The 21,641-nt window shown below is 37.7% G+C and overlaps 1 pseudogene; it reads left to right on the top strand.

The window, feature by feature from the left end:
* The first annotated feature begins 14,194 nt into the window (after positions 1 to 14,194).
* Positions 14,195 to 16,360, top strand: LOC133747693 (vomeronasal type-1 receptor 90-like; annotated as a pseudogene).
* The last annotated feature ends 5,281 nt before the right edge of the window (positions 16,361 to 21,641 follow it).

The following is a 21,641-nucleotide window of genomic DNA, read 5'->3' as shown; positions in this document are numbered from 1 at the left end:
TTGTGTTTTGGCTAACTCAATCCGAAATATTGTGAATGCCTCTGTGTTTGTGTTTTCTGGATATTATCGATGGACTTTATTGTTTTCAATGTTTTATCAGGGAACATTTTATTTTGTACCATAGAAACACTAATTGGTTCAACATGGAGACACCAGCTCTACACATTCGTATTTTTGAGGGAGAAAGCTAGAGGTTCTGCGACAAACAAACATGATATTTCTGTTTGTATAGATGACATTTTATGCACTTGCCTAACGAAAGACTTTGCTTTTCTCCAAAACCATTTTTACTGTGATTTTCGCGGTCCATTGCATACGAATTCCACACCAGTTTGTCCGGATATGCCTGGATGAAACCAGAAATATCCGGTTGTGGTTTGGCTAACTCAATCCCAGATATTGCTACAGCCTCTGTGTTTGTGATTTGTGGATATTATCGATGGACTTTATTGTTTTGAATATTTTTTATCAGGGAACATTTAATATTGTGCTTGGATACACTAATTGGTTCCACATGGAGACACCAGCTATATACATTCACATTTTCTAGGGAGAAGCTGGAGGAACTGCGGCAAACAAACCTGGTAATTCTGATTGTATAGATGACATTTTATGCACTTGCCTAGCGAATCGATTTTTTTTCTCCAAAACCATTTTTACTGTGATTTTCTCGGTCCACTGCATAAGAATTTCACACCGCTTTGTCCGGATATGCCTGAATGAAAAGAGAAATATTTGGTTGTGTTTTGGCTAACTCAATCCCAGATATTGCTACAGCCTCTGTGTTTGTGATTTCTGGATATTATCAATGGACTTCATTGTTTTGAATGTTTTTATCAGGAAGCATTTAATTTTGTACCGTAGAGACACTACTTGGTCCCACATGCAGACACCAGCTCTACACATTCGCATTTTCTAGGGAGAAAGCTAGAGGTTCTGCGGCAAACAAACATGATATGTCTGTTTGTATAGATGACATTTAATGCACTGGCCCAAGGAAAAGACTTTGCTTTTCTCCAAAACCATTTTTACTGTGTTTTTCTCGGTCCATTGCATGCGAATTCCACACCACTTTGTCCGTATGTGACTGGATGAACCCAGAAATCTCCGGTTGTGTTTTGGCTAACTCAATCAAGATATTGCTACAGCCTCTGAGTTTTCCGGATATTATCAATTTACTTTATTGTTTTTAAGTTTTTACCAGGGAAGATTTAATATTGTACCATAGAAACACTAATTGATTCCACATGGAGACACCAGTCTACACATTCGTATTTTTTAGGGAGAAAGCTAGAGGAACTGCGGCAAACAAACATGATATTTCTGTTTGTATAGATGACATTTTATGCACTTGCCTAATGAAAAGACTTTGCTTTTCTCCAAACCATTTTTACTGTTATTTTCTCAGACCATTGCATACGAATTCCACACCACTTTGTCCGGATATCACTGGATGAAACCAGAAATATCCGGTTCTGTTTTGGCTAACTCAATCTGAAATATTGAGAAAGACTCTGTGTTTGTGTTTTCTGGATATTATCAACCGACTTTATTGTTTTGAATGTTTTTTATCAGGAAACATTTAATTTTCTGCTGGGAAACACTAATTGGTTCCACATGGAGACACCAGCTCTACACATTCATATTTTCCAGGCAGTAAGCTAGAGGAACTGAGGCAAAGAAACATGATATTTCTGTTTGTATAGATGACATTTTATGCACTTGCCGAAGGAAAAGACTTTGCTTTTCAGAAAAACCCTTTTTATTATGATTTACTCGGTCCATTCCATACGAATTCCCCACCAGTTTATCCAGATATGACTGTGTAAAGCCAGAAATATCTGGTTGTGTTTTGGCTAACTCAATCCCAGATATTGCTACAGCCTCTGCGTTTGTGTTTTCCGGATATTATCAACGTACTGTATTGTTTGGAATGTTCTTTATCAGGGAACATTTAATTTTGTGCTGGGAAACAATAGTTTATTCCACATGGAGACACCAGCTCTACACATTTGTATTTTCTAGGGAGAAAGCTAGAGGAACTGCGGCAAACAAACATGAACGTGATATTTCTGTTTGTACAGATGACATTTCATGCACTTGCCTGATGAAAAGACTTTGCTTTTCTCCAAAACCATTTTTACTGTGATTTCCTCGGTCCATAGCATACGAATTCCACCCCACATTGTCCGGATATGACTGGATGAAACCAGAAATATCCGGTTGTGTTTTGGCTAACTTAATCCAAATATTTTGAAATCCTCTGTGTTTGTGTTTTCCGGATAATATCAATGGACTTTATTGTTTTGAATATTTTTTATCAGGGAACATTTAATTTATGCTTGGAAACACTAGTTGACTCCACATGGAGACACCAGCTCTACACATTCGTGTTTTCTAGGAAGAAAGGTAGAGGAAATGCGGCCAACAAACATGATATTTCTATTTGTATAGATGACATTTTACGCACTTCTATAACGAAAAGATTTTGCTTTTCTCCAAAACCATGTTTACTGTGATTTTCTTCATCCATTGCATATGAATTGCACACCAGTTTGTCCAGATATGACTGGATGAAACCAGAAATACCCGGTTGTGTTTTGGCTAACTCAATCCCAGATATAGCTGCAGCCTATGGGTTTGTGTTTTCTGGATATTATCAATGGACTGTATTGTTTGAATGTATTTTATCAGGGAACATTTAATTTTGTACTGGGAAACACTAATTGGTTCCACATGGAGACACCAGCTCTACACATTGGTATTTTCTAGGGAGAAAGCTAGAGGAAATGCGGCAAACGAACATGATATTTCTGTTGGTTTAGATGACATTTATGCACTTGCTGAAGGAAAAGACTTTGTTTTTCTCCAAAACCATTTTTACTGTGATTTTCTCGGTCCAAGGCATACCAATTCCACACCACTTTGACCGGATATGCCTGGATGAAACCAGAAATATCCCGTTGTGTTTTTGCTAACTCAATCCGAAATGTTGAGAAAGCCTCTGTGTTTGTGATTTCTGATATTATCGACGGACTTTATTATTTTGAAGTATTTTATCAGGGAACATTTAATTTTGTACCATAGAAACACTAATTGGTTCAACATAGAGACACCAGCTCTACACATTCATATTTTCTAGGGAGAGAGCTAGAGGAACTGCGGCACACAATCATGATATTTTTGTTTGTATAGATGACATTTTATGCACTTGCCTAATGAAAAGACTTTGCTTTTCTCCAAAACCATTTTTACTGTAATTTTCTCGGTCCATTGCATACGAATTCCACCTCACTTTGTCCGGATATGACTGGATGAAACCAGAAATATCCGGTTGTGTTTGGCTAACTCAATACCAGATATTGCAACAGCATCTTTGTTTCTGTTTTGTGGATATTATCGATGGACTTTATTGTTTTGAATATTTTTTATCAGGGAACATTTAATTTTGTTCTAAGAATCACTAATTTGTTCCACGTGAAGACACCAGCTCTACACATTCATATTTTCAAGGCAGAAAGCTAGAGGAAATGCGGCAAACAAACATGATATTTCTGTTTGTATAGATGACATTTATGCACTTGCTGAAGGAAAAGACTTTGCTTTTCTCCAAAACCATTTTTACTGTGATTTTCTCAGTCCATTGCATACGAATTCCACACCACTTTGACCGGATATACTTGGATGAAAACAGAAATATCTGTTGTGTTTTCGCTAACTCAATCCGAAACATTGTGAAAACCTCTGTGTTTGTGTTTTTTGGATATTATCGTTTGACTATATTGTTTTGAAATTTTTTACCAAAGAACATTTAATTTTTTTTATTTTTATTAAAATCTTTTATTTAATGAATATACATTTCCAAAGTACAACTTATGAATTACATTGGCTTCCCCTCTCCCATAACTTCCCTCCCACCCACAACCCTCCCCTTTCCCGCTCCCTCTTCCCTTCCATTCACATCAAGATTCATTTTCAATCCTCTATATATACAGAAGAGATCAGTTCAATATATATTAAGTAAAGATTTCAACAATTTGCCCCATATAGCAACACAAAGTGAAAAAATACTGTTGGAGTACTAGTTATAGCATTAAATAACAGTGTACAGCACATTAAAGACAGAGATCATACATGATATTTTAAAAAAATTAATTAATTTTCTACGCCATTTCCAATTTAACACCAGGTTTTTTTTTCATTTCCAATTATCTTTATATACAGAAGATCGATTCTGTATATACTTAGTAAAGATTTCATCAGATTGCACCCACACAGAAACACAAAGTGAAAAATACTGTTTCAGTACTAGTTATTGCATCATTTCACATTAGACAACACATTTTTTAAAAGATTTTTTTTATTAAACTTTTATTTAATGAATATAAATTTCCAAAGTACAGCTTATGGGTTACAATGGCTTCCCCCTCCCAAAACTTCCCTCCCACCTACAACCCTCCCCTTTCCCGCTCCCTCTCCCCTTCCAATCACATCATGAGTCATTTAATTCTCTTTATATACAAAAGATCAGTTTAGTATATATTAGGTAACAATTTCAACAGTTTGCCCCCATATAGCAACACAAAGTGAAAAAAAAATACTGTTGGAATACTAGTTATAGCATTAAATAAGAGTGTACAGCACATTAAAGGCAGAGATCCTACATAATATTTTTTAAAAATTAATTAATTTTCTATGCCGTTTCCAATTTAACACCAGGGTTTTTTTTTTCATTTCCAATTATCTTTATATACGGAAGATCGATTCAGTATATAATTAGTAAAGATCTCATCAGTTTGTACCCACGCAGAAACACAAAGTGTAAAAATACTGTTTAAGTACTAGTTATAGCATCACTGCACATTAGACAACACATTAAGGACAGATCCCACATGGGATGTAAGCACACAGTGACTCCTGTTGCTGACTTAACAATTTGACACTCCTGTTCATGGATCAGTAATCTCCCTAGGCTCTAGTCATGAGTTGCCAGGGCTATGGAAGCCTTTAGGGTTCGCTGACTTTGATCTTATTCCGATAGGGTCACAGTCAAAGTGGAAGTTCTCTCCTCCCTTCAGAGAAAGGTACCTCCTTCTTTGATGGCCCCGTTCTTTCCACTGGGATCTCACTCACAGAGATCTTTCATTTAGGTCTTCTTCTTTTTTTCTTTTCCATGGTATCTTGGCTTTCCATGCCTACAATACTCTCATGGGCTCTTCAGCCAGATCCGAATGCCTTAAGGGCTGATTCTGAGGCCAGAGTGTTGTTTAGGACATCTGCCATTCTATGAGTCTGCTGTGTATCCCACTTCCCATGCTGGATCTTTCTCTCCCTTTTTGATACTATCAGTTAGTACTAGCAGACGCTTGTCTTGTTGTGTGATCCCTTTGTTTCTTAGACCTATCAGAGCCATCGAATGTGAACTGAAATTGATCACTTGGACTAGTGAGATGGCATTGATACATGCCACCTTGATGGGATTGTATTGGAATCCCCTGGCACATTTCTAACTCCATCATTTGGGGCAAGACTGATTGTACATGTCCAAAATTGTGCATCTCCTCCCTCTATTTTTCCACTCTGAAATTTAACAGGGATCACTTTTCAGTTAAAATTTAAACACCTAAGAATAATTGTGTGTTAATTACAGAGTTCAACTGCTAGTACTAGAACAACAACAACAACAACAAATACTAAAAAGGATAAAGTATTACATTGTACATCTAGAGTCAGGACAAAAGCTGATCAGGTCATTGTTTCTTATAGTGTCCATTTCACTTCAACAGGTTTCCCCTTTGGTGCTCAGTTGTCACCGATCAGGGAAAACAAATGATATCTGTCTTTTTGGGACTGGCTTAATTCACTCAGCATGATGTTTTCCAGATCCTTCCATCTTGTTGCAAATGACTGGGTTTCATTGTTCCTTACTGCTGTATAGTATTCTATGGAGTACATGTCCCATAATTTCTTTATCCAGTCTAGTGTTGATGGGCATTTGGGTTGGTTCCAGGTCTTAGCTATTGTGAATTGAGCTGCAATAAACATTAATGTGCAGATGGCTTTTTTATTAGCCAAATTAATTTCCTTTGGGTAAATTCCAAGGAGTGGGATGGCTGGGTTGTATGGTAGGGTTATGTTCAGGTTTCTGAGGAATCTCCAGACTGACTTCCATAGTGGCTTAACCAGTTTGCATTCCCACCAACAGTGGGTTAGTGTCCCTTTTTCCCCACATCCTCTCCAGCATCTATTGTTGGTTGTTTTCTGGATGTGAGCCATTCTCACCGGGGTGAGGTGAAACCTCATTGTGGTTTTGAATTGCATTTCTCTGATTGCTAGTGATCTTGAACATTTTTTCATGTGTCTGTTGGCCATTTGGATTTCTTCTTTCGAAAAATGTCTATTGAGTTCCTTGGCCCATATCTTCAGTGGGTTGTTTGTTCTGTTGCTGTGGATTTTCTTGATTTCTTTGTAGATTCTGGTTATCAATCCTTTATCTGTAGTATAGTTTGCAAATATTTTTTCACATTCTGTCAGTTGCCTCTTCACTTTCCTGACTGTTTCTTTTGAAGTACAGAAACTTCTCAATTTGATGCAATCCCAAATGTTAATTTTGGTTTTGACTGTCTGTGCTCCTGGGGTCTTTTCCAAGAAGTCTTTGCCTGTGCCTATATCTTGCACGGTTTCTCCAATGCTCTCTAATAATTTGATGGTTTCAGGTCATAGATTTAAGTCTTCAATCCACGTTGAGTGAATTTTTGTGTAAGGTGAAAGGTATGGGTCTTGCTTCAAGCTTCTGCACGTGGAAATCCAATTTTCCCAGCACCATTTATTGAATAGGCTGTCCTTATTCCAGGGATTAGTTTTGAATCTTTGATCAAATATAAGTTGGCTGTAGATGTTTGGATTGATTTCTGGTGTTTCTATTCTGTTCCATTGGTCTATCCATCTGTTTCTGTACCAGTACCATGCTGTTTTGATAACAACTGCCCTGTAGTATGTCCTGAAATCTGGGATTGTGATGCCTCCGGCTTTGTTTTTGTTGTACAAGATTGCTTTGGCTATTCGAGGTCTTCTGAGTCTCCATATGAATTTCAGCATCATTTTTTCCAGATCTGAGAAGAAGGTCTTTGGTATCTTGATTGGTATTGCATTGAATGTATAAATTGCTTTCGGGAGAATAGACATTTTGATGATATTGATTCTTCCAATCCATGAGCATGGAAGATTTCTCCATTTTTTGGTATCCTCTTCTATTTCTTTCTTTAAGATTTTGTAGTTTTCATCGTAGAGATCTTTAACATCCTTGGTTAAATTTATTCCAAGGTATTTGATTGTTTTTGTAGCTATTGTGAATGGGATTGATCTTAGAAGTTCTTCCTCAGCCATGGCATTGCCTGTGTATTCAAAGGCTGTTGATTTTTTGTGCATTGATTTTATATCCTGCTACTTTGCCAATCTCTTCGATGAGTTCCAGTAGTCTCTTAGTAGAGTTCTTTGGGTCCCCTAAATAAAGAATCATATCATCTGCAAAGAGGGATAGTTTGAGTTCTTCCTTCCCAATTTGTATCCCTTTAATTTCTTTTTCTTGCCTAATAGCTCTTCTAGAACTTCCAGAACTATATTGAAGAGCAGTGGTGAGAGTGGGCATCCCTGTCTGGTACCAGATCTCAGTGGAAATGCTTCCAACTTTTCCCCATTCAATAGGATGTTGGCCGTGGGCTTTTCATATGTTGCTTTGATTGTATTGAGGAATGTTCCTTCCATACCCAGTTTGCTTAGAGTTTTCATCATGAAAGGGTGTTGTATTTTATCAAATGCTTTCTCTGCGTCTATTGAGAGAATCATGGTTTTTCTTCTGCAGTCTGTTAATGTAGTGTATTACATTGATTGTTTTGCAAACGTTGAACCATCCCTGCATACCAGGGATAAATCCCACTTGGTCTGGGTGGATGATCTTTCTGATGTGTTGTTGCATTCTATTGGCCAGAATTTTATTGAGGATTTTTGCATCTATGTTCACCAGGGATATTGGTCTGTAATTCTCTTTCAATGCTGCATCTTTTTCTGGCTTAGGAATTAAGGTGATGCTGGCTTCATAGAAAGAATTTGGGAGGATTCCCTCTTTTTCGATTGTTTTGAATAGTTTGAGAAGAATTGGAGTTAGTTCTTCTCTAAATGTCTGGTAGAACTCAGCAGTGAATCCATCTGGTCCTGGGCTTTTCTTTGTTGGGAGGGCCTTTATTACTGTTTCAATTTCTGTGTCAGTTATGGGTCTGTTTAGGTTTTCTATGTCTTCCTGGCTCAATTTAGGTAGGTTGTATGTGTCGAGGAATCTGTCCATTTCTGATAGATTTCTCTGTTTGCTGGCATACAAGTCCTTGTAGTAATTTCTGATGATTCTTTTTATTTCTGTGGTGTCTGTTGTTACGTTTCCCTTTTCATCTCTGATCCTATTGATTTGGGTCTTTTCTCTTCTTTTTTAGTTAGTTGGGCCAATGGGGTGTCAATTTTGTTTATTTTTTCAAAAAACCAGCTCCTTGTTTGGCTGATTTTTTGTAATGTTATTTTGGATTCAATCCTGTTGACTTCTTCTTTGATTTTAATTATTTCTCTTCTACTGGGTTTGGGTTTGGTTTGCTGCAGATTTTCTAGATCCTTGAGATGACTTGAAAGCTCATCTATTTGGTGCCTTTCCAATTTCTTGATGTAGGCACCTATTGATATAAACTTCACTCTTAACACTGCTTTTGTTGTATCCCAGAGGTTTTGGTATGTTGTGCTGTTATCCTCATTTACTTCCAGAAAGTTTTTGATTTCTCTTTTAATTTCTTCTATGACCCATTGTTCATTCAGGAGCATGTTGTTCAACCTCCATGTGTTTGCACGTGTTCTGGGGATTCCCGAGTTGCTAATTTCCAATTTCATTCCTTGGTGGTCTGAGAAGCTACATGGTATGATTCTAATTCTTTTGAATTTGCTGAGACTTGCTTTATGGCCTAGTATGTGGTCAATCCTAGAGAAGGTTCCATGTACTGCGGAGAAGAATGTAAAGTCCTTAGATGTAGGATGAAATGTTCTGTAGATATCTGTTAGATCCATTTGGGCTATCGTTTCATTTAAATCTACTGTCTCCTTGTTGATCTTCTGTCCTGTTGATCTGTCTATCTCTGAGAGTGGAGTATGGAAGTCCCCCAGTACTATTGTATTGGGGTCTAAGTCTCCCTTTAAGTCCCTTAACAAGTCTTTTAAATAAGCTGGTGCGCTGTGATTAGGTGCATATACATTGATAATCATTATATCTTCCTGTTGAATGGATCCCTTAATCATTAAATAGTGCCCCTCTTTGTCTCTCCTGACAGTTTTTGTGGTAAAGTTTATGTTGTCCGATATTAAGATGGCTACGCCCGCTCTTTTTTCATTTCTGTTGGCATGGTATATCTTTTTCCAGCCTTTCACTTTCAGTCTGTATGGATCATTGTTGGAAAGATGAGTTTCTTGTAAGCAGCAATAAGATGGGTTTTGTTCCTTAACCCAATCAGCCAATCGGTGTCTTTTAACTGGACAGTTCAAGCCATTAACATTCAATGTGACTATTGAGAAGGAGTAACTTTGCCCTGTCATTTGCCAAAGATTTTTTTCTAATATATGGTTTGAGACTCCTGTGATCTTTTGCTGTGAGGTTTCCTTCGTTTATCTTCTTTCATATTGGTTACCGTGTTTCTATGTTTCTGTATGTAACACATCTTTAGGCATCTTTTGCAGGGCTGGACGAGTGGTGAAAAATTCCTTCAGTTTCTGTTTGCTGTGAAAGGTCTTTATTTCACCTTCATTCACAAATGAGAGCTTTGCAGGATATAATATTCTGGGCTGGCAATTTTTCTCTCTTAGTACCTGGGCTATATCTCGCCATTCTCTCCTGGCTTGTAGGGTTTCTGATGAGAAGTCAGCTGTAAGTCTAATTGGAGATCCTCTGAGAGTAATCTGGCGTTTCTCTCTTGCACATTTTAGGATCTTTTCTTTGTGTTTCACTGTGGTGAGTTTGATTACAACGTGTCGTGGTGAGGATCTCTTTTGGTCATGTTTATTAGGGGTTCTATGAGCTTCCTGTACTAGGATGTCTCTGTCCTTCTCCAAACCTGGGAAATTTTCTGCTACTATCTCACTAAAAAGGCCTTCTAATCCTTTCTCCCTCTCCATGCCTTCAGGAACTCCTAGAACCCGAATGTTGGGTTTTTTAATAGTATCCTGTAGATTCCTGACAGTATTTTTTAGATTTCTGATTTCTTCTTCTTTTCTTTGATTTGACTGTTTCCTTTCCTGTTCTCTGTCTTCTAATTCCGATATTCTCTCTTCTGCTTCACCCATTCTGTTTTTAAGGCTTTCTAATGCATTTGCCATTTGATCTATTGAGTTCTTCATTTCATTGTGGTTTTTTTTCAGTATCACAGTTTCATGTTCTACTAGTTGTTTTATTTCATTTTGATTCCTCCTTAATATTTCATTTTCACGAGAGAGATTTTCTATCTTGTCCATTAAGGATTTCTGTAGTTCAAGAATTTGTTTTTGAGAACTTCTTAATGTTCTTATCAATTTTTTGAGATCTGCTTCTTGCATTTCCTCTATCTCTTCATCTTCATAATCTTGCATTGGGGTGTCTTGTTCATTTGGAGGCATCATAGTGTCTTCCTTGCTCTTGTTACCTCAGCTTCTACGTTTGTTGTTTGGCATGTTGGAGATAATTTATGGGTTTTTTTGCTGTGGTGTTTTTTTCTCGTTATACTATGCCTCTAAGTGGGCTGTCTGCTTTGATGGATCCTTAGGGGCTGTGATGGGTGTGGCCAGAGAGCTCTGCTGGATTCTTCAGGTTTAAGGCTATGCAAAAAGCGACTCACCCAGATTATTCACTCCCTTGCTCTTACTGAATCGCTCTCTCTCTCTCTCTTTCTCTCTCTCTCTCTCTCTCTCTCTCTCTCTTTTTTGACTCAGTTGGGAAGTAATCCCGAATGGCTGAGTGAAATTGAGGGTAGTTGAAATCTGGCCTCTGTGAGTATTCGTTTGATCTACCCCTGGGACCACACAAAGAGTTTATGCAGCCCTCAATGTGTTCTCAAGTTTCACCAAATTCCAAAGTTACTGAGTTTGTGGCTGCACTTTAGATATGTAAAATGGCTTTTGCTCTTTGTGACAAGAGAGGCCTCTGCTAAAAATCTTCCATCTGCTGGTTCACTCCCAGTTGGCTGCAACAGCTGGAGCTGCATCAATCCAAAGCCAGGAGCCAGGAGCTTCTTCCAGGTCTCCCACTAGGGGGCAGAGGCACAAGGACTTGGGCCATCTTGTACTGCCTTCAGACGTAGATCCTGAAGATGATTCAGTGTTGCAGGCCTCATGCAGTTTGGCAGGTGAACAACTAAGAGAAGGATCCTCTGTGGGGCCAAACCATGGCATCTGCAGCAGAGAGAGCTGGCTCTCCTCTCCCTTACAGACATTGCTGCTGTGACTCCCAGCCGCCCTGATTGTGATGCAGCGAAAGGCAGAGATAGGAGGGGAAAGGTGTGTTAGACTTTGTGCACCTCCTCTAAAATTCTTCAAGTTTCTTTGTGCCTTGGATGACCAGCCATAACTGTCACAGTGCTAGTCTCAGAATATGGTCCAATTGATGAGAAAAAATCTTGTCAATTTGTGTAATTTGATCATAAACAACAAAGCACAATTTTTGAATATACATTATACAATTTTATCTAAGCCAGGAAAAGTACAAAAATCTGTAATTTAGGATATTCTTCCTAAAATAATGATTATCTGAGTATTAGATACTAATGTAAAGTTGAAGATCTTAATAGTGTTCCCTCTAAAATGGCAATGCTGTATCTGAAATGAGCCTTGAGTTATTGTAAACTTTCTTTCTTTCTTTGCACTCCACTTTGTTTCTGCTCTAAGTCACAGACTTTATGTTAGGTCTTTTGTTCCAGGTACCTGCAATTTTGTTATTTTCCCACCATAACCCACCACTTTTTATGCACTTTGAGGCCTACAATATTGAGAATAAAGTGAAAATCAGTACAATGACAATGAACCTGACCTGCATTATCTGTCTTCTGAGAGTTTTCACAGGCTTCACGCTCACCCCAGGACAAACTGGTGGGCACCACTTGTAGTAAAGGCTACTATGGGTACTCACATGTGTATATTTTATGAATAACTTGGAATCCACTTTCCTTTACACTCACTCTGTTTGCAGTTGATGTCTATGTATTTAACCTGTGTTGTCTGCACCATGTTATTCCAAACTACCTTTTCATGGCAGGATAAGTATGCAAATTCAAACAAAGGGTACCTTTAAATTAAATGGAAATTCTGATGAAAAATGAAAGACTTTTTCATAAACATATACAATATTTGTCTCTTTATTGCAATAGCATGAAATTGGAATTTGCTTTTTACAAAGAATTATCTATCTTATGAAATTTAAATTTAATGAGTATGTTGTATTTTGTCTGATAACGTCTATTCTTGGGGAATCATGCTTCTCTGCAGTCCAGAATCACCACCAATTCTCTCAGAGCCTCACTGAAATAGTGTGTTGCCTTCCAACAGGTGAAAGCTGCATTTGTTGACAGCCATATACATCAAAGACAGTGAACCAGATATATCTTTGATTCAGACAACAAATACTAAAATTATGTCTGCAATATTTTATCTGACAATCTTTGTTATCTCCACTTTATGACCTATAATATATGAATTACATTAATAAAATAAACTAAAATAGTGATTTTATTAATAAAATATAATCACAAGGTAATTATGCACAGATTAGTGATCTCTTCCCTACTGTTTACTTTCCATTATACTCAAAAGAGACTCTTAAAATTTGGAAATGTTGTGATAATGCTGTTAGGTCAATATGATTCTGGTGCTTTTCCTGGGTCTAATCAGAAAGAAAAACCAAGATTGCTGAGGGTTTTGAGGTTTTTGATATTAGCACCATGTTGTTTGGCTTCACCAATCACTTCACCACAGTTCAGATGTAAACAACCCTTTAGTAGATGAAGCTTTGTGAAAGAATAATAAACATGTAATCAAGTCATGGTTTCTCCATTTTATGCACATGCATTTAATTAGCATTATAAAATGCTTCAAACTCAGATATAGAAGTCTAAATATGTGTCAAGAATTAAAGCACCCCACATTTCTGTATTAACTTGTATATTTATATTGATGGGACTATAGTAACTGGCCTTGATAACATAATCATTTAATTACCAGCCTTGGAAAAGGGAGGGGAATGTGGTAATTTTCTGTTTCTTTCTCATCAATATACAGCTAAAGTGTTCCAATCCTTTGCTATAACTGAAATGCTTGCTCTGAAATTCACGTTGAAATTTAATTATAATTTTAGGCAGTGATTAGGCATGAGAGCTCCCCCTTTGCAGATGTGATTGGTGCCATTATAAAAAGGCACATTAGCCCCCTTACTCTCTTGTTCCTTCACCTTTTACTATGGGACAATGAATAAAGAAGGCACTCGTCACATAGCTGTTCTTCATTCTTGGACAGTGAGGAAAATTTCTGTCATTTAAAAATTTATAAATTTGGGCCTGGCACTGGGGCATAGTGGGTACAGCCACCACCTGCAGTGCTGTCATCCCTAGGGGTCCTGGTTTGAGTTGTGGCTGCTCCACTTCCTATCGAGCTCTAAGTAATAGCCTGGGAAAGCAGTCAAAGATAGTCTAATTTCTTAGGACCGTGGGAGACCTGGAAGCTCCTGGCTTCAAATTGGTCCAGTGCCAGCTGTTGCAGGACTTTGGGAAGTTAACTGGAAAGTCTCTCTCTCTCTCTCTATCTCTCTCTCTCTCTCTGTGACTCTTTCAAATAAATCTCTAAAAATGTATAAATCATATTTAGTCCATATGAAATGGACAAAATACCCTAGATTAAATTAATTAGAGAGGATAGTTATGCCTGTATCTGAGGCAATAGTATGCAAAAAGTGGAAAAAAATAACATTGGCTCTATTGTAAATAAGACTTAAAGTGAATTATTTAACTAATGAGCATCTAAGCATTCTTCAAAGCATGGGAAAGCAAGTTTCTGGTGGCATTATAGAGCCATCTGATGACATGAGTTATACTGTTCTTGTTTGTTTGCTTTTCAGACATGCATGTGTTTCTTCCCTGCCATTAAGATGAGCCAAATGTCTGCTTACATTGCTGTTTATAAATGCATTCTTTATCAAGATGGCATTGGAATCTCAGCCAACACCTTCCTCTTCCTCTCTCACAATTCCTCAATCCTGCTGGATCATCATTCTAAGCCCACTGACCTGACCATCTGTCACCTGGCCTTTGTCCACATTGCTTTGCTCATTACTATGCTGTTTTTGCTCTCTCCAGACCTGTTTGTGTCATTGAATGTATGGAATGACTTCAAGTGTAAGGCTTTGTTCTACATCAGTAGGGTGATGAGGGGGCTCTCCATCTGCACCACCTGCCACCTGAGCATCATCTAGACCATCACCATCAGTCCTAGCACCTCCTGGTTGGCACAGTTTAAGTATAAATATACACATTTCATCTTCTATTTGTTCTTCCCATATGGCTGGTATGTTTGTCTTTCAGTATGACCACAATCTTCCACACTGTGGCATCTTCCAATGTGACTCAGACCAATGTGATGGCTATCACTAAATACTGCTCATTTTCCCCCATAAAGCATGGCATCACGGGCTTGATGTTCACAATGACCACATCCAGGGACAGCTTCCTTGTGGGAGTCATGCTGCTCTCAAGTGCATACATGGTGATCCTCTTACTTAGGCATCAGAGGAGGTCCCAGAACCTTCACAGCACCAGCCTATCCCCAGTATCCTCCCCAGAGAAAAGGGCCACCCAGACCATCCTGCTGCTGGTGACTTTCTATGTGGTCATGTACTGGGTGGACTTCATCATCTCATCCACATCCCTCATATTGTGGACATGTTTTCATGGGTGTCCAGATTGTTGTGGTCTATGTCTAATCCACTATTAGTCCAGAACAGCTTATCAGTTCTGATGAGAGAATACTCATTGTTTTGTACAATATATCATGGAAAAGATTTCAATTTTAACAAGTTGATGACAAAAATGGTTGTCTTTTAGTGGGCATATTGTTCAGTAGTTAAGGTACCACTTGGGAAGCCCACATCCCATACTGGAGTGCCCAGGTTCGAATTTTGCCTCTGTTTCTAATCGAGCTAATTGTTAGTGCACACTGTGATTGGCAGCATATGCTTGCTCATCTACTTGTATTCCTGTAACCCACGTGGGAGTGACAGGATCTTGCCTTTAGCCTGGCCTAATCCTGGCTGTGTACATCAGCAATGAACAATGAATCATATGCTTATTTACCTATTTGTTATCTATCTATCTACCTATCTATCTATCATCTATCTTCTCTCTGACATTAAATAAAGAAAAAGCAAATACATAATTTTAAGAATGACTGTCTTAGTGTAAATGTTTCTGAGAACATATAAATTATTCTATTACATTAGGTTTCTATCTAATCAATTCCATTTTATTCCATTATATTTTCTTATATCTAAATGCTTTCAGACCTATTTGTCCAGAATTTACATTTCTTTAATTCTATATTCAGCATGATTTAAAATTTCCATATGTTTATAAGTTTCTTGTTTATTCATTCTGATTTCAGAAAATCAGAAAGGAAAATGTTTCTTTCTTCTTAAATTGAATACTTTAGATATTTCTGATGGCAATCAAATCTTTCATGATCTACTTTGGAAAATATTTTTATTTTACCTTTTAAACTAAAAATAGGTAAATATTCAAATATAACCTAGAAAATAATTTTTGTCAACAATCATAATTTTTATATCTCTCTTTTATGGATTATTTAAGGGCTGTGTAGATTGTTTAGGTGTATTTCTTTTTCTCTATTCTCCAGTTTTACTCTTACTTGGTTATGTAGTTCATTTATTTCTGTTTGAATACTTCTATTTACTTATCTCTTTTTAATACAATGAAATGCTGATATCAATAATTTATACCTCTTTGTGTTATTTATGAATTGCTTTACTGGGTTAGCATATTTCATAATTGTATAATTTCTCTAAATTTAAAGATACAAATAAATGTGTCTTATTCATTTTCATTCTAGTTGTCATATAACTAAATTTATATTTTCTACTGCATTGTCATTCTGTGATACAATTTGGCAGCTCAATCTTCCACTGTGGTCATATGACTCAGTTATCATTGGTGTCCAATGTGTTGTGGTCATTGTCTATGCAACTGTCAGTCCATTGGTGCTTATCTGATCTGATAAGAGGATGCTCAATATTTTGCACAATATACCATGAAAACGTTTTTTTTATTTTAAAAGACTGATGATAAAAATGTTGTCTTGGACCTTTGATGATGATAAAAATGTTTGTCTAGACCTTTGTTACTATTAACATGAGCACTTTAGAAATACACATAACAAATCAAGTTTTCTAGGAGAAAGCTATAGCAACCTCGGCAAAAAAATATGATATCTTTGTTTATGTACATGGCATTTTATCCACTTGCTTAAGAAAAAGACTTTGCTTTTCTCCAAAACCAGATTGAGTGTGATTTTCTGAGTCCATTGCATACAAATTCCACAACACTTTGTGCGGATATGACTGAATGAAACCAGAACTATCCAGCAGTCTTGTGGCTAACTCAAGCCCAGGTCATCCAACAGATGCTGTGTTTGTGTTTTCGGGATATTGTCAATGGACTCTATGGTTTGGAAAGGATTTGATCAGGGAACATTTTGGTTTGTGCTGCCTAATACTAATTGGTTCCACATGGAGACAAAACCTTTGCACATTCCTGTTTTCTAGGGATAAAGCTAGAGCAAGTGCAGGAAACAAACATGATATATGTGTTTGTATACATAACATTTTATCCACTTGCCCAAGAATAGGATTTTGCTTTTTCGAAATCAACTTTGTGCAGTTCAAGGTCCCTTGCATAAGAACTGCACAACACTTTGTCCAGATATGACTGGATCAAACCAGAAATATCCAGTTGTGTTTTGGCGAACTCAATCCCAGATCTTGCTACAGTCTCTGTGTTTGTGTTTTCTGGATATTATCAATGGACGTTACGGGATGGAATGAATTTTAGCAGGAAACATTTTATTTTGTGATAGTAAATGCTAATGATTTCCACATGGAGAAAAAACTGCTACAAATTTCTGTTTTCTATTGAGAAACAAGAGCAACTGCTGCAAACATGATATTTCTGTTTGTATACATGACATGTTCTCCACTTACCCAAAAAAATAACTTTGCTTTTCTTCCAAACCAGTTTGACTGTGATTTTCTGCATCCATTGAATATGAATTCCACAATCCTTTGTCCGGATATGACTGGATGCAATCAGACATATCCGGTTGTGTTGTGGCTATCTCAATCCCAGAGCTTGCTACAGCCTCCATATTTGTGTTTTCTGGATATTATCAATGGACTTTATCATTTTGAATGAATTTTAGCAGGGAACATTTTGTTTTGTGCTGCCAAACATGAATTGGTTCCACATGGAGACAAAAATCTGTACATTCAAGATTTCTAGGAGAAAGCTATAGCAACCTCGGCCAAAAAATATGATATCTTTGTTTATGTACATGGCATTCTATCCACTTGCCTAAGAAAAAGACTTTGCTTTTCTCCAAAACCAGTTTGAGGGTGATTTTCTGAGTCCATTGCATAGGAATTCCACAACACTTTGTCCGGATATGACTGAATGAAACCAGAACTATCCAGCAGTGTTTTGTCTATTCAAGCCCAGGTCATCCAACAGATGCTGTGTGTGTGTTTTCTGGATATTGTCAATGGACTTTACGGTTTTGAATGAACTTTAGCAGAGAACCTTTTATTTTGTGCTGGCAAATGCTAATTGTGTTGCAGATGGAGTCAAAACCTCTCCAAATTCCTGTTTTCTAGGGATAAAGCTAGAGCATCTGTGGCAAACAAACGATTTATTTGTGTTTGTTAACATGACATGTTATCCACTTGTCTAAGAAAAAGACTTTGCTTTTCTCCAAAACCAGTTTGACTGTGATTTTTTGAGTCTATTGAAAGTGAATTCCACAATACTCTGTCGAGGTATGACTGCATGAACCAGAAATATCCTGTTGTGTTGTGGCTTACTCAATCCCAGATCTTGCAACAGCCTCTGTGCTTGTGTTTTCTGCATATTATCAATGGACTTTATGGTTTGGAAAGGATTTGATCAGGGAATATTTTGTTTGGTGCTGGCTACCACTTATTGGTCACACATGGAGACAAAACCTTTGCACATTCGTTTTTTCTAGGGATAAAGCTAGAGCAAGTGTGGGAAACAAACATGATATATGTGTTTGTATACATAACATTTTATCCACTTGCCCAAGAATAGGATTTGGCTTTTTCCAAAACCACTTTCTGCAATTCGAGGTCCCTTGCATAAGAGTTACACAACACTTTGTCCAGATATGACTGGATCAAACCGGAAATATCCAGTTGTGTTTTGGCTAACTCAATCCCAGATCTTGCTACAGTCTCTGTGTTTGTGTTTTCTGGATATTATCAATGGACCTTACGGGTTGGAAGGAATTTTAGTGGGGAACATTTTATTTTGTGCTAGTAAATGCACAAGATTTCCACATGGAGAAAAAACTGCTACAAATTTGTGTTTTTTTTTATTTTTTTTATTTTTGACAGGCAGAGTGGACAGTGAGAGAGAGAGAGACACAGAGAGAAAGGTCTTCCTTTGCCGTTGGTTCACCCTCTAATGGCTGCCGCAGTAGCGCGCTGCGGCCGGCACACCGCGCTGTTCCAATGGCAGGAGCCAGGTGCTTCTCCTGGTCTCCCATGGGGTGCAGAGCCCAAACACTTGGGCCATCCTCCACTGCACTCCCTGGCCACAGCAGAGAGCTGGCCTGGAAGAGGGGCAACCGGGACAGGATCGGTGCCCCGACCGGGACTAGAACCCGGTGTGCCGGCGCCGCAAGGCGGAGGATTAGCCTGTTGAGCCACGGCGCCGGCCCAAATTTGTGTTTTTGATAGAGAAAGCAAGAGCAACTGCTGCAAACATGCTATTTCTGTTTGTAAACATGACATGTTCTCCACTTACCCAAGAAAAAGACTTTGATTTTCTTCCAAACCAGTTTGAATGTGACTTTCTGCATCCGTTGAATATGAATTCCACAATACTTTGTCTGGATATGACTGGATACAATCAGACATATCCGGTTGTGTTGTGGCTATCTCAATCCCAGAGATTGCTACAGCTTCCATATTTGTGTTTTCTGGATATTATCAATGGACTTTATCATTTTGAATGGATTTTAGCAGGGAAAATTTTTTGGGGCTGCCAAACATGAAGTGGTTCCACATGGAGACAAAAATCTGTACATTCAAGTTTTCTAGGAGAAATCTATAGCAACCTCGGCAAAAAAAATATGATATCTTTGTTTATGTACATGGCATTTTATCCACTTGCCTAAGAAAAAGACTTTACCTTTCCCCAAAACCAGTTTGAGTGTGATTTTCTGAGTCCATTGCATACGAATTCCACAACACTTTGTGCGGATATGACTGAATGAAACCAGAACTATCCTGTTGTGTTTAGGATAACTCAAGCACAGCTCATCCAACAGATGCTGTGTTTGTGTTTTCTGGATATTGTCCGTGTACTTTACAGTTTTGTATGAACTTTAGCAGAGAACCTTTTATTTTGTGCTGGCAAATGCTAATTGTATCCACATGGAGTAAAAACCTCTCCAAATTCCTGTTTTCTAGGGATAAAGCTAGAGCATCTGTGGCAAACAAACGATTTATTTGTGTTTGTTAACATGACATGTTATCCACTTGTCTAAGAAAAAGACTTTGCTTTTCTCCAAAACCAGTTTGACTGTGATTTTTTGTGTCTATTGAATATGAATTCCACAATACTCTGTCGAGATATGACTAGATGAAACCAGAAATATCCTGTTGTGTTGTGGCTTACTCAATCCCAGATCTTGCTACAGCCTCTGTGTTTGTGTTTTCTGCATATTATCAATGGACTTTATGGTTTGGAAAGGATTTGATCAGGGTACATTTTGTTTTGTGCTGGCTAACACTAATTGGTTCCACATGGAGACAAAACATCACATTCTTGTTTTCTAGGTATAAAGCTAGAGCAAGTGTGGGAAACAAACATGATATATGTGTTTGTATACATAACATTTTATCCACTTGCCCAAGAATAGGATTTTGCCTTTTCCAAATCGACTTTGTGCAATTCGAGGTCCCTTGCATAAGAATTGCACCACACTTTGTCCAGATATGAATGGATCAAACCGGAAATATCCAGTTGTGTTTTGGCTAACTCAATCCCAGATCTTGCTACAGTCTCTGTGTTTGTGTTTTTTGGATATTATCAATGGACCTTATGGGTTGGAAGGAATTTTAGCGGGGAACATTTTATTTTGTGCTAGTAATGCTAATGATTTCCACATGGAGAAAAAACCACCTCAAATAATTGTTTTCTATTGAGAAAGCTAGAGCAACTGCTGCAAACATGCTGTTCCTGTTTGTAAACATGACATGTTCTCCACTTACCCAAGAAAAAGACTTTGCTTTTCTTCCAAACCAGTTTGACTGTGATTTTCTGCATCCATTGAATATGAATTCCACAATCCTTTGTCTGGATATGACTGGATACAATCAGACATATCCGGTTGTGTTGTGGCTATCTCAATCCCAGAGCTTGCTACAGCTTCCATATTTGTGTTTTCTGGATATTATCAATGGACTTTATCATTTTGAATGAATTTTAGCAGGGAACATTTTGTTTTGTGCTGCCAAACATGAATTGGTTCCACATGGAGACAAAAAATCTGTACATTCAAGTTTTCTAGGAGAAAGCTATAGCAACCTCGGCAAAAAAAATATGGTATCTTTGTTTATGTACATGGCATTTAATCCACTTGCCCAAGGAAAAGACTTTGCTTTTCTCCAAAACCAGTTTGAGGGTGATTTTCTGAGTCCATTGCATATGAATTCCAAAACACTTTGTCTGGCTATGACTGAATGAAACCAGAACTATCCACCATTGTTGTGTCTAACAGCCCAGATCATCCTACAGATGCTGGGTGTGTGATTTCTGGATATTGTCAATGGACTTTATGTTTTTCAATGAAATTTAGCAGAGAACCTTTTATTTTCTGCTGGCCAATGCTAATTATTTCCACGTGGAGTCAAAACCTCTATACATTCATTTTTTCTAGCGATAAATGTAGAGCAACTACGGCAAACAAATGTGATATATTGTGTTTGTAAACACGACATGTTATCCACTTCTCTAAGAAAAAGACTAGAGTTTTCTCCAAAACCAGTTTGACTGTGATTGTTTGGGTCCATTGAATACGAAGTCCACAATACTCTGTTGAGCTATGTCTGGATGAAACTAAAAATATCGTGTTGTGTTGTGGCTAACTAAATCCCAGATCTTGCTACAGCCTGTGTTTGTGTTTTCTGGATATTATCAATCCACTTTATGGTTTGGAATGAATTTTAGCAGGGAACATTTTGTTTTGTGCTGGCTAACACTAATTGGTTCCACATGGAGACAAAACCTTGCCAC

Source organism: Lepus europaeus, chromosome 19 (assembly GCF_033115175.1).
Source record: "Lepus europaeus isolate LE1 chromosome 19, mLepTim1.pri, whole genome shotgun sequence".
In the NCBI taxonomy this organism is placed as follows: domain Eukaryota; kingdom Metazoa; phylum Chordata; class Mammalia; order Lagomorpha; family Leporidae; genus Lepus; species Lepus europaeus.
This window is presented reverse-complemented; position numbering and strand designations above follow the sequence as displayed.